We start from the raw sequence: 16,891 nt of genomic DNA, 5'->3' as shown, positions 1-16,891 counted from the left end.
GAACTGGGGGTGAAAAGGTTAAACTTATCAGCACGCCTTTCAATTCTTAAGTATGATCAAATGTGGTTATCGCAGGTTGACTGTAGTTCAAATGTGTTCAAGCTCCTGAACAGAGGGCACAAGCATATATAGGGGAAGGCAGTGACGTCAGACTTTCGTATTAGTATGCTGGTGCCCTAGATATGCTTGTGCCCTTTGTTTACAAGCAAGATTGAACTCAGCTACAGTCAACCTGCGATAACCACATTTGATCATACTTAAGAATTGAAAGGCGTGCTGATAAATTTAAAGCATGTAACGAAAGTTCGCCAGAAATGCATGAGTGACTCACTGGCGCCTGGATACCTCTCGCCCCTGAAGAACTTGTTTTCACTTCTACGGTACGGTCTGTGTCACTTTTAGTTTGGAGATTTCCACCGCGACTGTCTCAAAATTTCCTTACGTATGCCAATTTGAATTTTCGTATTTTGTAGGTCAGTTTTGCCGGATTTGCAATGTCGATTATGAGATTATAAGTAGAACTTGAAGTATTTCAGATTTTTCAATAACACTGTCGATTTCAAGTTCTTTGTTCATTCGTTTGCTGCCAGGGTTCATGACGTAAAATATCAAGTGACTGCCCACACATCCCTTTAAACAAGCAATTAAATGTTTAGACGACTTACGATGATGAAACCGATTATTTCAAGACAGCAAACCGAACGTACATCACAGATACTTCAGAATTTATATAGAAGCTAGGATCGTTGCATATACAAGGAAATTATGTTCAGCAAACTTCAGGTAAAAGTAGCAATAGTCTATATGACACCGATAGTGGTACACAACAGAACAAAGCTGTAGAGTCAATGGGCGTAGGCAAACCAATGTCAGGGTGTTCAACCATGCGTACGAGGCATGACAAGAACAACAGCAAATAAAGACCTTACCAGTATGGAGAGGGATGGTGCTGAGACATCGTTGAAAATGAGATAATTCCGCCATCAACGACCGTCAGGTGCTGCCAACTGGTAAATTTCGTCAAGTTTACAAAATCATCACAAAACATGATTTGGATGTTGATATAATGATTTTATATATTTTTGACATTGACCTAAAGTTTGGAGGGGAAAGTAGAGCTGTTCGTAACTGCCCTCCCACTTGCAAAGGCGGAGAATATGCCCTCTCAGTGAATTTTGATGTCGAGTGCCCTCCAGTATATATGGTCTGCCCCCTCCCCACTCCCCGCAACAGTTCATCACAGCCCTCTCCCCACAACTGAAACTTCCGCTTACCTTTATTAACTAGATTACATATATCATTTCAAGATGAAGAAAATATATCTAGTGTTACAGGGATTTTCTCTGCGCCCGCTGTAAAAGCTGAAATTTCGTCCTTGCCCACTGTAAATTTTGACTTTTTCTAGACCATGACAGTAACATCGGCAGGAGTAACCCCATGGCGACCACACTGACCCCCTCCATTCTTGTTGCAAAAACAATGGTATATTTGGTAATCACCAAACTGATATCATTAGCAGAAGGACATGCTTCGAAACCTGGACAATTGCAACTAAAAGGAAGCTATGTGGCCTACTTCAGTGGGGACTTTACATATCGCGTGTCTCTTCTGCTAAGACTGTCAGCATTTCTTACAGATGAAATTGCGTGTATGTAAATGTAGTTAAAGATAGTCTGACAGAGATTGTAAGGATCATAAACACGGATCAAGAAAGTCAAGAAAAGGTTTGCAACAATCAAACTTTAAATACAAATGACATGAGAATAAAGTAAAGTACTGTGGCAACAAAATCCAAAAAGTTCTATGAAAAGCTGGAGATATTGTAAAAGGTAAAACTCTACGAAGTAATTAGACGCCATCATCAGAACAGTAAACTATGCACTTAAAATTAAAATGGTCCCTTGGTTCTGGAGAAGTAGATTTTTATAGATTGCACTGTATTTTACAATACATCAATATGGCCGCAAAGGTCACGTGACCGCTCACAATTTGATTCCCAAAGTTTAGTAGCCTAATTAATAAGACTTCTTTACAATAAATTGACGTAGTTTTGCCCTATAGTTTTGAGAATATGTCATTATGTTGATTTTATTAAAATTCAATATGGCCGCCAATATCATGTGATCAACTGAAGTTCAATTGTACCATGCACTAGTACTACCTATCCTTGAACAAGGTGTGAAGTTTCAAAATGGCATGAGCAGTAGCTTCTGAGATAAGGAGCGACAAAAAATTACGGAAGAAGAATTAAAGAAGAAGAAGAAGAAATGCAATTCGAACGTAACGTAGCCTACGCTCATTAGGCTAAGATGAAAGAGGGAGAACAAGATGAAGATTTTGATTTTTCAAATGAACGTTTATTACTAAAATTAATCTCTTGTACAGGAAAGTACATATCAAAACAATTCAAATTTTGAGACGAAAAGCAAAAATGAAATCAGACAAAAGCGAAATGGCAAATGATGTTCAAATACTGAAAATTCTAGGCAAAGCTGGACTTTAAAAAATCAGCAAAAACTGCGAAATGGCTATGACACTGATGCTGGAGCGAGACGGAGAGAACTGGTGAAAAGGCAAACAGGTAGCTATATCACTTACAACATGGGGAAGGAAACCAATTAAATCTGAAAAAAAACACAATTTTGTTAATGACAAAAGGCAAGATGCGAGGTGCATGAAAATCTCCACTGAAAGGGGGAAAGCAAAACAAGAAGAAGATTTTGATTTTCAAATAAACGTTTATTACTAAAAATAGCCTCCTAACAAGATGAAGAAGAAAAGGAGAAGAAGAAGAAATGGAATTCGAACGTAACCAATTGAGGTCTACGCCCAGTAGGCTTGGGCCATAATATTACGGGAAAAGAATATGTAAAGCAGTGACTATTAAACAAGTGAATCTTTCACAGAAGCGACTCACCGCTGGTGACGTTGTCTTTAGTGTTTGTGTGCAGCAGGCCAAGGGTGGGACTTTGAAAGCATTGCCGAGGCCGGCTAGAATGACGGACAGTGTCTTCGACATAGAGATCCGGTTGATATACGTTCAATAACGATACCGGAACTTGGCTTGGGGTGACTTTCTCGGCAAATGTTATCTCAAATCCGTGTGTAAATCCGAATCGCTGATAGTACATCTGAACCGAGCGTTAGCATTGTATTTCCCTCGTACCTGCAGTTCAAGTGTTTTCCCGTATTTGTGGTAAACCAAAAGAAGAAGGTAGATTTGGAATTTGACCCTGTCGTCGAAGGGAAATTCAACGCCAGGAATCAAGCATTGTTACCAAGAGCGTTACGTTGTGTATATACTTGGCTATTGCGGTAGAAGGGAAGCAGATGACAGACCGTGGCAATGCGTGCATGGGGAAGCGCGAGCCAAATGATCGAATAAAGCTGTTCTGCTCTGAAGACAAGTAAAGGTTTACCTTTGAACAGACGCGGAGATTACATGTATCAGATAGGTGGTTGTCCGCCGTCGTCTGTTGTCTGTCATCGTCTTGGTCCGTCAATTTGCATAGTTAATTGCACGAGTAGGTGTGCTGTTACAGTTGTAATCACCACACTTATAAGGCCTCGTGATGTTTACAAGTTCCTGACCATAAGTGTGGTGATTACAACTGTAACAGCTCACCTACGAGGTGCGATTAACGACTTATACCACGAAAAAAAGGCCGATCTTCTCTAAAATTTGAAAATTACTGTCAATAAATCGTCTACTTTTGATTTGAATACCCACAATGGAATGGAGTGACCCATTGCACGTCGAAAGGTTCACAGAGGTCATTATGCACCTGGCATGCGAGTTTGGGAGAATGACCTATCCCAGACAAGTAGGACAAGGGCTCTGGTCAACTGCAAATCTGCATTTGAATAAGGGCTACAGAGTGGTATAATGCACCTGTGTAGAAGGAAACTGTTTTAATCTGATTGGTTAAATAAAATGGCTTGCCTTACTCTATCTTGTTGGCTATTGGCTAGCGAGAAGGAATTCAATCTGTAGATGCATGTGATTGCCTCGTGGATGCATCAGGCTTTCAATGCCATTTTGGTGTTTTCGACTGGTCAAGATGGACCTTGTCAACTTGTCTGATCTGATGACCCAAGAGACTTCCTAGAGTTCCATGGACGGCCATGTAAAAACAACCACAGTGGATTTTACACGGGCAAACTACCCTATAAGAGCAGCCGCTACTACGGAGCGCATAAAATCCACGATGTGTACTTCAACTTATAAAAAAGTACGTGGCGATGATAACACCGGACGGGATTGTACTATCAATGACCCTTGCCAAGGGATAATCAAGTTCTCCTGCCAGAAAATATACGTCTTTACACAAAGCAAATGTGCAAGATGGCTTGGCCAGACTGCCAGCACACTGGATATTCTGGCAAGGTAATTTATTCTTTTACTAAAATATTTATACACAAAACGAATTCTGTAAAGTTATAAAATTAAATTCATTGACCAAAACAATTTGTTGTGTGTGCGGCAGTATCACAGAATTTCTTTCGACTATTCCACAAACGTTACAAAAAGGCTGTACTTATTTCCATGATATTTGTCACATATGTCTTGTGTTTGATAATTTCAGGTGAATGCGGCAACATCTCTGTACCATCAGGGATTCGATGAGCAGCTTATCAAAGAACAAACAGGTCATAGATCAGATGACGGTTTACACGCCTCAAATGTATGTCTACTGCACAACAAAAGCATGTGTCGAATATATTACTACCACCTCCATCTAGTATTAAATCAGAGGAATCTGTGAGTAAACCAGTTTCTCAAGTTACGACAAAACAATGTAACAAAACAGACAAGATTGGTCCAACCCAAGAAGACGCCGAATCTAAAGATGGACAGTCTTCATCAACAAATCATGTTGCTTACATTGAGCATGGTCCAAAAAAAGTTAAAATTGAATTATAAAATGTGATGCTATAACATATCAATTGAACAAATTGTCTTCATTTTGTTATCGAATATGTGTGAATGCTTCAGACATCTCGACTTGACCTATTGTTCTCTTGCAAATTAGTAATCAGTCATACGTTTTTCATATTTAAATAAGTAATCACTACACTTTTATTGATATGATAATAATTTTCTTTCATTAAAGTGTGGTGATTACTTATTTACATATGAATAAAAGTATGACTGATTACTTATTTTGCATAAGAACAATAGGTGTCAGTCGTGTTTTCAGGGGTAAATGGATGGCAAGAACAATAGGTCACATGACCTGGAGTGGTATAATTCACATTAGAAACTACTTCTCGAAAGCAACTGGTCGAATTGCTTTGGTTTGCAGGTTCTTTAGGGTCATTTTACCTGTATGTTTTGAAAATGATGAAAAGTTGCATATTTGTATTTTGGAGCCATTTTTTCCTATTTTCGTTAAAAAACGTCTTCCTCTCTGAAATTGTTTGTCTCTTCACGTTTGTTGATTGTTAGGGGTGGCTTTAGTTAGGTCTATTGAAATATTGGTAAACTTTCATATTTGTATTTGGGGCATGTTTTCCTGATTTTGGTCAAAAAAAATCTTACCTGAAACCGCTTGTCAGTTTGATTTAAACACAGTGTGAAATTTCGTTGGATTGGTCTTGGTAAGGTTTTTTCTAATCGTGTTTAAATTTGGATGTATTTGTAATTTTGGGGCAGGCATTGCTGTCTTCGGGAAAAGGTATTACAAAATCTTCTGCTAAGAAGCTCATCGTCTGATTGCTTATTTATATGGTTCATTGGGTTAACCTTACTCAGATTTATTCACAGTATCAGAACAACTTGAAAACCTAAATGTATGGGGGCAATTTTACCCAGTTTTGGTGAAAGAAAACTATGACTAACTGTGAATACCCTGGCAAAGTGCGCCACCAACGATGTTACCCGCTACAGTCGCAGAAGGCACTGATGTATGTACGACATCACCCGTTCGACTCTTTCGCATCGAGGAAAAAGTAATCTACAGCATATTCAGAAATGTGCTGCTAACATTCAAATTCCTTTATTCCCTTGGCAAACCAGCCAATGCTTATTTTCCAATTTTTCTTAAATAGAAGAGCTTACTTGATGAAATGACATACACGTGTAATATGACTGAAAATCGCTGTTGCTTATCTACCTATCTTTTTCCAGTTTCATATTTATCATTGGTTATTTTAACATTTTATTTGAATTTAACAATTTTTAAAACTTTTACAAGAAACAAACGAATAAATATGTCTGGTTAACGCAGAGAATTCACAACTTTATAATACTAAAAGAGCACTCAGTTATTACTGCCTGGGTAGGCAGGCAAAATCCAGGGGTCACCATAAATTTGAAAACTTCATGGCGGTTATGTATTTTTGATACAGCACAGAGGGGTTACTTCATTTTCATAAGTATCCATCCAGTCTTAAATCAGTCCCAGTGTTCGAAAATATCCTTGGAAATAAAAGTGATTCTCTTCGTGATTTTATTCTCCGGAGTCATTTCACTCTAAATCTGAATAAAATCATATGTATTATCTGTTACATGAACATCTTTCCTTGGAAACTCTAGGTTTGTCTTCTTGTAAATTGATTCACTTAGGCAATGGACAATTCCTATCAGCCTTTGGCTGAGGTAAAGCAATGATTAGATGCAAGCTACAGTATATGTTAAACTGAAACTTGGCATACATGAAAGGTTCCCCTGTGCTGTTGCATAGCGCTATTGTTGATATCTGGCCAGTTTTCATGAAAGAGCTGTACTTAACTTATCTGGATAATTAAACAAAAAACTGGAATATGCATGAAAAGTTTCAAGGGCTCTGTTTTTATGTCAATTAGCAATAAGGAAAAAAACATAAATATACCTTTTTGTATTATAACTCTTAAAAGAAATATACACTATGTGCATATACCATATGTTAAGGTGGCCCAAAACTACGTGTTATACTATGTAGTAATTTCTCCCTGACTTAGAATTTCTCTCCGGCTTATGTGTCAGCATTCAATGTTAGCGTCGCATTCAATTGTTTCTCTCCGACATATGTGTTCGCATTTAATTGTTTCTCTCCGAAATATATGTGTCCGCATTCAAAGTCTGCGTCGCAGTCAACTGTTTCTCTCCGAGATATGTGTCCGCGTTCAATGTCTGCGTCGCATTCAATTGTTTCTCTCTGACATATGTGTCCGCATTCAAAGTCTGCGTCGCAGTCAATTGCTTCTCTCCTACATGGGCGTCGCAGTCAATGATTTTTGTCACCAACACATGAGGGCGCTGGCAAGTTTTGGTGAGCGTGTCCCTCGCTCCATGACCCATGATTGCATCCGGAAAAAGTATCACTCTTTCAGTGTCCGTGATCTCGAAAAGCTCATTGATTTTGAAGGTAAGTGACAACGTTGTTCATTGTATTGTAAGCTTATGGGGGTTAATGATCTAGCCACCGTCTAGCCCTGGATGTATTGGCAGCTGTGGGACGGGCTGCCGTTTTACATTCGGACGCTCATGTGGGACCCATAGAATGCGTCCATACTGGTGAGCAGCATACCCCTTGGCTAGATTTGGGAAACAGGGTTGATTGTTGTTCCTGATAAACCCCATCTAGGAGCAAGCCCTGATGCCATGGTTGAATGTAAATGTCATGGGAGAGGGGTTGTTGAAATAAAGTGCCCAAGTACAGGTGCTGATTGTAGTTTGGAAGAGTTTGCTAATCTCAAAAGCAATAATATAAGTATAGATGAGAACAAGTGTGTTCACCTTGGTTCTGGTCCATGGATGACACAAATTCAGATGCAGATGGCATTGGCTAAAGTGGAATACTGTGATTTTGTACTGTTTTTAGGCAAACATCCAAACATTCATGTGGAGAGAATTTACCATGATCAAGCATTATGGGATGTGTGGCACTCCAAGCTTACTAACTTGTTCATGTCATGGATTTTTCCAAATATTCAAAGGCAATCTTACTTTTAATCATTGTCTTTTGCATAACTGTGGTTTGGTTAGTATATTGTTTGACACGTTGAAAGATAATGAATAGGTGACCATGCATATATTCAACCCTGGTTTTGGATCAATCAAATGAAACCATCACGAAAATGAATTAATGGTCATGACCATTAATTCATTTTTGTAATGGTTTCATGTATCATGTCTAAAAGCGGGATCGAATATATGCATGGTCACCCATTCATTCAGTATCTTTCAACATGTCAAACAATATGAGTAGTATATCATATCAAACAAAATTCATGAAAAAGTGGCCGAGCTTGTCCCTTTAATGGAAAACAATCAAAATTTGCTGTTCCTCCTAATTTGAATTTATACTAGTACTAAGGGCAATTGACATTAGCATGGCTATACATTATGAGAAACATTCTTTCCATAGGCATTCTTCAAAATATGTGACCTGTTTTCACAGTTATAACCTGTTCATCAGCACAAGAATTGGCAAACGTGTGTGACACACTCCGTGACATGTCTCTGAATCATGCTACCTTTTCACAAGTGGTTCATAAAGATTGCACAGTGCTGCTGCAACTATCAACATCTAATTGGCTACAGGTTTTAGAGACAATGGTATTGTACTTGATAAAAGAGAAAAAAAATATTCTTTTGATGACTCTCTCAAAATGAATTCTCAATCGAGCAATATTTCGTGTCTGAATGATTTCTTTTAGACTCAAATGTTTCCCCTTGCCCATGAGCACTTGCGTGTAAAAGGTGGAATTGCAAGATCTGCATGCCTCTTTAAACATAAGTCTCTGATCAAAAACCCTGTATCTGCCATGACCAGGTCACCCCTTTCAAGCAAATCAATGATACCACATTCCTTGGTAATATAACGATCGGATGCATTTCCTCCCCACAACTCTGAGAAAAACTGATGTAGCCATCTGGTGTTATACCTATAAGAGCCTTACATGTATTTCTTGATTTGTAATTATAATATGTAATATACTGTGCTTTGGGCATTGATGGCTTTTGAATGTAAAACTCTGTACAATCAATTAAAACTCTAGTGGCCCTATATTTCAGCTTAAAACTATGTGGCATGTTTTTAACACTCGTCTCTTCGAGGGCCATTTCAAAAGCGGAGACATAGCAGTAATCCAGGTGATGAAAACCTGGGACACCCGAGTAGCTGACGTAGCAAACATATCAGCTAAAATAAATAATGACAATCCCTGTCGAAGCCTCAAAAGCGTTATCAACAACTCTTGAATAGGACTAAGTTTCCTTTTCCTTCCAGGTTTTGAATTGGATCTTTCGCTATGATGTTGTTTTCTGGTGTCCATGTCACTGAAAATTGAACAGAAAGATTAGAATTTTTAATTATTTTCATTCTATAGACTGATTATGTTAATGTTATCTGTAATTTGGCATATTTTTTAATCCGGACATCAAACACGCATGCACACTTTCATCTTCTTCACCATAACATAATACAGTATATAGTGTTCTGCTTGTCAACAAAGCCAATATATTTAGTGTTTAAACACCAAATGGAGAGTGTATTACATTTTCAAACCAATGAGAAGTTTCAGAGAAACTTTTATCTTGACCCTCGGCCTAATATTTAATATACTAATCCATTAGCTTTACTTACCAGCACTCTTTAAATATTCATGTTCTACTTGACGTAGTTAGTGACCACTACCTATCTGACTTACAGATTGATATGTGGCTGGTGCCACATGTGGGGCAGGATGCGCTTACTATTTTCGAAACACCTGACATCACTTCTTGGTCTTTTGGCGAGAGGTCCATATATCTTTCTTTCATGAATTTGACTTTGTTTGTGTACCATCTATTTACTGTCTGTTCTGTGCTGTTTTGTGTCTATGTTTACAACTATTGTCTTACAAATTCTGACCTAGTGTCATTGGATTATGGATTGGTATGATTGCGATTATTTTCATACTCTCTACAGTATGCTAAAATGTACAGTAATGTTTGTCAACACAACTAGCATATGTGTAATGACCACTGTTTATAGATGAAATAATTTTTACAAAAGACTCATTTATGAATACTAAGGGGCAGTTATGATAACTTTTGATGATTTTTTCACTATTTTTGTTTTCAATGTCAGCTCACTGAATTTATTATTATACACCTCAAGCAATATTTAGATAAACAGTATACAGCTTGTCAACTCAGCATGTGTGTAAACTGAACTGTTATCATTGGCAAGTTAACCCTGATCTGGACTAGATTTCACATGTTGTCAATAACAGTACAATTTACTCGTATAGACTCTATGTTGATATGCTAAACAGTAGATGTTTTAACATTCTTTAGGGATTAGAATACGAAGTTGAAATTGTTTTATAAAATAAAAAAGTGAAAAAAATCACCAAAAGTTAGTATTACTGGCACTTTACTCACTTTTAAGTTGCATATCATTGAACATATTGGGTACATACTTAAGTCTACACTAGACAAATAAGAAGACTTCTATCACAAGAACATGATATACAGACCTACCATGTACATTGAGCAAATTGAATTGTTTAAACATCGTTATGTTGTCATTTATTTCTAGATTTGATCAAAAACAATTCACAAGCCTACAAAATTACCTGACACTATGTTTGCCATACCAGTATCCAATATTTTTACCACCAGCTGTTGCTGTTGATACTGTATTGAAAACATCCGTTAGCTGGCTCCTTGATTTTATACCTATTCGTAAATACACAGTGCAGAAAAAATAAGTAAAACAGCTGTAAAACACTTGAAAATATATATTAGCACAAGATCTATGACAAGTCACTTTCCACCAATACTGTTGTCATACAGGGCCATACATTATGACTTTGAAAAGAAAGAATTGATCCTGGATGAGAAAAAATACAAAGTGACAAAACTTTTCATCAGAGACCCAGGTACTTTTAACTGTTTGTAAGTTGATTGGATGTACACACTGTAATTGTACAGAATAAAAATGTTTAGAATTCTTAGCTCTTACATTTTCTTTGTGAAAACTGCTTGATTTCCAGGTTTGAGACTAAAGTGTCCAGTCTTTTTTATTGTGTAACAAATTTTATTTCATTTTATATTTTCTCTCTTCTCAATGCATCCCAATGTAAAATCAACATTGTTTTAGCAAACTGAAATCAAGACCAGACTTAACCCTTTCACCACCATGGTTTGTTCCAAATCCATTGTTTTCTATGATAAAGTTGGACCTGTATACAGGGAACTTGGGGTGAAAGGGTTAAACATCAGACAGAAGGTGTCTCCTGAGAAAATGACTACAAAAGAGATGAATGTCATTTGTCCTTGTATACTGCTAGATACCGAAATATGGCTAGCCAACATGAGTCCTTTTTACTATAAAAGCATGATTTTATGAGAAAATTAAACATACCTGTATATTTCATGCAGCTTTTATCATCTTTGAGAACACTGTCTACAGACAGGTCTCGCCACAATGTTTCTTCATCAGTGAGAGCATTCTCCAACTCATGAATCCTCCCTTGTAAGAGCAAATTTACTTCATAGATTCGTGATATATATGACCCTAATTATAAATTAACAACAATGAATGATTGTTAACCTAATATCAGATGATATTACATTATAATTATATTATGTGAGATTTAGTATGTATATAAAAAAATATCAAAATCACACTATAAACAACACAAAAATAGTATTGAAAGCACTATCAATGGAACCATATTTCTGGTTTTTGTATGTCAGTACCCTAAAAAATTTTGATTAGGTTCCCTTGAAAATACCAATACAAATGTATTAGAGGGCATCAGAACTGGTATTGGGTTGCCATACCATCTTCACAAACCTATGAAAAAACACTGAAATACCTAAAATTGTATTTCCGGTATAAATGTCTACTCAAAATACACAAAACTTTAATCAAATGAGGTTGATCATTTCCAATGATGACATGACACTCAGACTCTGAACACATTTGAGTATTTATGCTATTGTGGCTATGATAAACTATTGACAAAGTAAACAAAGATGAACAAATTTTTGAGGCTTTCTTATATTCAGCAGTAAATAAAAATATGATTGCAGCTTTTGAGTTACTTATAGGTACATTTTACGATGAGAATGGTGATACCTGTAATGTCAGTCTGAGTTGCAACGCACACACTTGATACTTCATTTACATCATGATCAATTTTGCAATACACATGGTCATCACTTGGTGGGTTGGTGATGGTAATTACTGCGTCTATCAAGGAAAGAAACAAAATAAATTACATGAGTAGTACTATTTGTATATAGTGACTACTGAAACTTTCGACGAGACCACTACTAAGGTTACGTTACGGAAAGATGCATGCAAGAACAAAAATTCCAAATTCTATTACTAGAATGATCACAGACGCGGGCGTACGACGCGCAAGTTTTTACGCGTACTAGAAATTATTATGTTTACACACAGAGTAACATAGACAGAGTCGCAACGCTTGCATGCCTTTTGTTCCGTGGTCGTCTCGATAGACTATTGGCTTTTCATATTAAAATGAGCTCCAAAGGTGTTAAACTTTTTGGAGGCTTTGTTTGTGGTTGATAATTACACGAGATTATGCGAAAAATACGACGAGATGGCATCGTACTGCCAGTCGCGTAGCAACCATAGTTACTTTGTGAGCTCTCAGGCCAGAAACACTGCTTCACGTCAATCAAAACATAACACGCCAGCAGTTTCATAAACATGTCCTTCCTTGACGCACGTGTAAAAGACGGTATTACTGACCGTAAACCATTGAGTAACACCAGACAGTATCGATAAAAGACTTTCAAATTTGGTTCAAACACACTCATTATATATTCATAAAACATATGAGAGGAATCAAAACACTCCCGTTTTCGCCAGCACGTCAATTCTGCTCAGCACCACACGACAACAACAACACAAACTTTGCCGAACATACTTTCGCTTAACAATTTGCGAAAATCCGAAAATTACCGAAGGATTCATGGTCGGCACTCTTCGGAAAAGAGAGGCGAGAGCAACCTAAGGCGAGGCGAACATGGATGGGTTACGTAACCGCTTCACGCCTTAAACAATACCCTGTTTCTCTATGGTTTACATCACATCGGTCAATAAAATTGTGTTACTTACATTAAAAAATGCATCGTGACTCATATTCGATAGCAAGAAATATGAGAAGCCAATCCTTATACAATCAAAATTTCGTTCATGCAAGGCGGCCGGCTACAAGACGTGAAAGCCGCGCAGAAGATCATCTGGCCGGGTAAAATGGCCATCGATGCACGACCGTGAACAATGAAAATGAATTTGGAAAGATATAAAAAGACACACAAACACATACAAACAACATAAGACTTTAGCAAGCATTACATTAACAAGAATAAACTTACTTTTCATGCATACGGACGGATAACTCTGTCGATTTCTAGAATCCGTCGAAATCGTGACGTCAAGAGATGTAAGTTGAGTGTCAGTCTCGATGCCATGATCAACTTGTAAGTTATTCTCCGTTCGTTGTGCACGAGCGGTGTCTAAACTGCGGTTTAGCTGCCACTGGTTTCTCGGATGGGATGGATTTCACAAATTCCCCAAGTTGTTGTAAGGGAATTTGCAGGGAACGATACAGTGATTCCGGCTACGGGCAGAGGGTAAATTGTCAGGATCAAAGTGACTTGAACAAACTCTGGAGAACTTGTTGGGGAACCACGATGGCTCGCGATAACAGAGATCAATCCATTTCCGGCGAAGATTTCTCTGCGATATTCGAAGAGGGAAGGCGTGGAAAGTCACCCCACTCATCCATGGATACTTTTCCACATTTCGGAGCTCATGGGTATGCGATTTGCAATCCCGTACTGCGCACTGGAACTCTGGCATATCCCTAGCAACTGCTGCACGTAAATCGTGATTCGCGGTAAAAAATTGTCCTACCGTCTGCTCCAAATAGGAAAATCACATTCAATGCGCCTGCGCACAATGTTAAATCTCGCGAAAGTTCGCAATTCGAATATCAGGAATTGCTGGCCATCAAACAGTTCACACGTGAACGGGAAAAAAGGCACCTGTAAAAGGCACTGTGTTAGCGTTACTGAACAGGCTTTGCTTTGGTTTTCAGCAATGACAAATTCTGTTCTGGATAACGGATGCGTAAATGTAATCCAGCATCGAGGCTGTACTATGACTTTGAATTCGTGACATAAAAAAATCAACTGGTGTGAATTTTATGATAGCAGTAGGGGCCTACACCAAAACACAGTGTCATAAAAAACAGCTCGGTGTTATTTTATTCATGCTAAAGCTACCAATCAAATGTTTCACTTCAGATACTTTTCACTGATACAAACTATTGAACATTGCAACATGCAATTTTAGTGCCTTATTTTTCGACAACATTAGTCAATATTCTTCCTCAGTCTTGCTACTTTATTTGTTGTCATTCAAATAAAACATTTTAGCACCTTTGAATTCTACTACTGAAATTCATTATGTTTTACCCCTAAACTTTCTAAAGACTTTAGTACATTTTATATTATTAAAAAGGTGACTCATGTAGCTATCAGATGTCTGTATGACTCTAAAAAATTGTAGGTATTCTAAGTTGTTATTTTGCACGTTAAACTATCAATTCTTCAAGCGATATTTTTGTATGTTCATATATCTTTACTAGTATTTTCTTTTGAAGTAATTTACTCATTAAATTTTTGACAAATTAAGGATACATATTTGTTGTGGTTAATTTCAAGGAAGGAAGTTGGTTTCTTTATCATCGAGATAATTTTTTCACATTTCATATCTGTCATAAATATCTGCAGATGTTAATGCTAACGAGCTAGTTCTGATCTTTCATAGTGCTAATGCATAATCGCTTTATCGTTTTTCCCCAACAGTGTATGTAATTGGTGTAGCAATAAAAGTTAACTTTAAAATGGTTTACTAAAATCTTCTAATAAGTGTTTTCCTTCGGTCATTATCATTGTAGTCTTCCACTTTCTAATATTTTCTATAGTGATACTCTCATTAACTATAGGAAGTTAGTTTTTGTCAGTGGAAATTTTTACTTCGATCTTGGCTCACCTGTAGAACACTTGGTCCGATCTCTACCATGAAAAAATCGAAGCTTACTTTTATAGGGGCCTCGGCGTATCTTTTTCAACAACCAGGGGTTCCTGGGAATATGATGGTTTTTACGTTTTATTAGTTTTAACACAGTCTTCAGTCTATATGAATTGACATAAATTTACTCTTTTCGGATCGACCAAGTACACAAAGCAAAGTCGTTGATTATTTCGGTTTGGCTACTTATTTATTTACATGGAAGGTATTTTACATCATACTACCAATTTCAAAGTTTTCTTCTATCTTTTGTAAAACATCGAAAACATACTAATACCTTAATTTCGACGGCTATATATCAGAAAGTAGCGAGTTCCAATACTTTGAAAACATTCTATTCCTAGTACATATAGGATCTGCGTCAGTAACAAAACTTGTATCATAGTATAAATTTGATGATTGGACCGATTCCTAGAAAGCTCAAAGTTCCTTCACTAACAAAGGCATTTTTATCCAAAATTTTCTGCGATCTTTTGGAATTTACACCGTCAGAAATTGGAAATTCGTACATCGTTACTACGGACGTTTTTATTTAAATTGTAAGCTTTACTTGGAAGTGCATTCGACCACAAGTTGCAGTAACCATCCATTGCGACTGCAATCTCGTGCGCGTAATAGTAATCAACTATGATATTGATCAGCATTGAGGAACACAATGGCTACATATGATGCTGTAAATTGCGACTTGACAAGGATGTCACAGTCGCCAATGCAACTTATATGTAAAATGTATCATAAAGAATGCTTACAACTATTGTCTCGGAGAGATAATGATTTAATATGTCTATATGTCAATTTTAGTACAGTATGCTTTATGCTTATACAGAAAAATGCCTTGTTAGATCACTGGTTCGCAGCGACAAGTTCGCCTGTAGATCGTACTGGCAAACATTACAAGTATCACAAGTGAATATCTAGCATTATAAATGGTGTTATTTATCTCACTGCTTCGTGAGCATTTCAGACAACAACTTCTACGTACAGATTAATGTGACATATTTACTGCATGGTATATTGAGTCATGAAATTATCAATGGTGGCATTTAGAGATGTGAAGCGGATCCGACCGCAGGTCTCTAATTAAGATGACGGGATTAGTTTGTGCCTTGATAAAGGTTGTACTGCGAGCAGTAAACGAAACAAAATCAATGACAGACCTACATTATATTTGCTCTTCGGAAACAACAAATAAACTTCCCGGGTCTATCGCCGTACTTCCTCGTTTATAGTGTGACAGAACGCCTGCTAACTCGTTGACGTCATGGTGGAAACATCAGCGAACTTGTAACCTCGTGTAGTGAGTTCAGTTTAGCAACGTTTGATAGTGAGTCAAATACTTTACTGCAGAGTTGAACACTTCGACCTGGAAAAATGTGCAGGATGATGTCCGTAACTTTTGTTAGCGTTCAAAGATCGAATTCGTCTATTGTTAGCTTTATCCCGCTGGAACTGGCAAGAGCATGTCTTGCCTGAAACGGTACTGTTGAAATATTTATAAAAGAAACCGTAAAATTCTTATAAATATATGATAAAGTAACTGTGTACAGTTTAGGTTAAAGGCCTCGACATGAAGCTAAACTGTGAAAAAATAATTGTCCCGGGGTATTGAAGACATACGCACGTATGAGACCCAGCTCACCTCTCCTTTCCCTTAAAACTGGAAAGTATACGTTTAAGGAGCTGTCATTATTTTCGGCAAGGGGGAATCTGATCTAGAAGTGGCTAAAAATAAAAATCTATATGGGGTCCCCAAATTTTAGACTTAAACATGTCTAATCAAATGTCTTTTCGCACAACGATTTGGTCGACCCAGAGTGCGTTGGAAAATGACCTGTGGT

The sequence above is a fragment of the Ptychodera flava genome, chromosome 8, assembly GCF_041260155.1.
Source record: "Ptychodera flava strain L36383 chromosome 8, AS_Pfla_20210202, whole genome shotgun sequence".
In the NCBI taxonomy this organism is placed as follows: domain Eukaryota; kingdom Metazoa; phylum Hemichordata; class Enteropneusta; family Ptychoderidae; genus Ptychodera; species Ptychodera flava.
Note: the sequence above shows the minus strand (reverse complement) of the source record.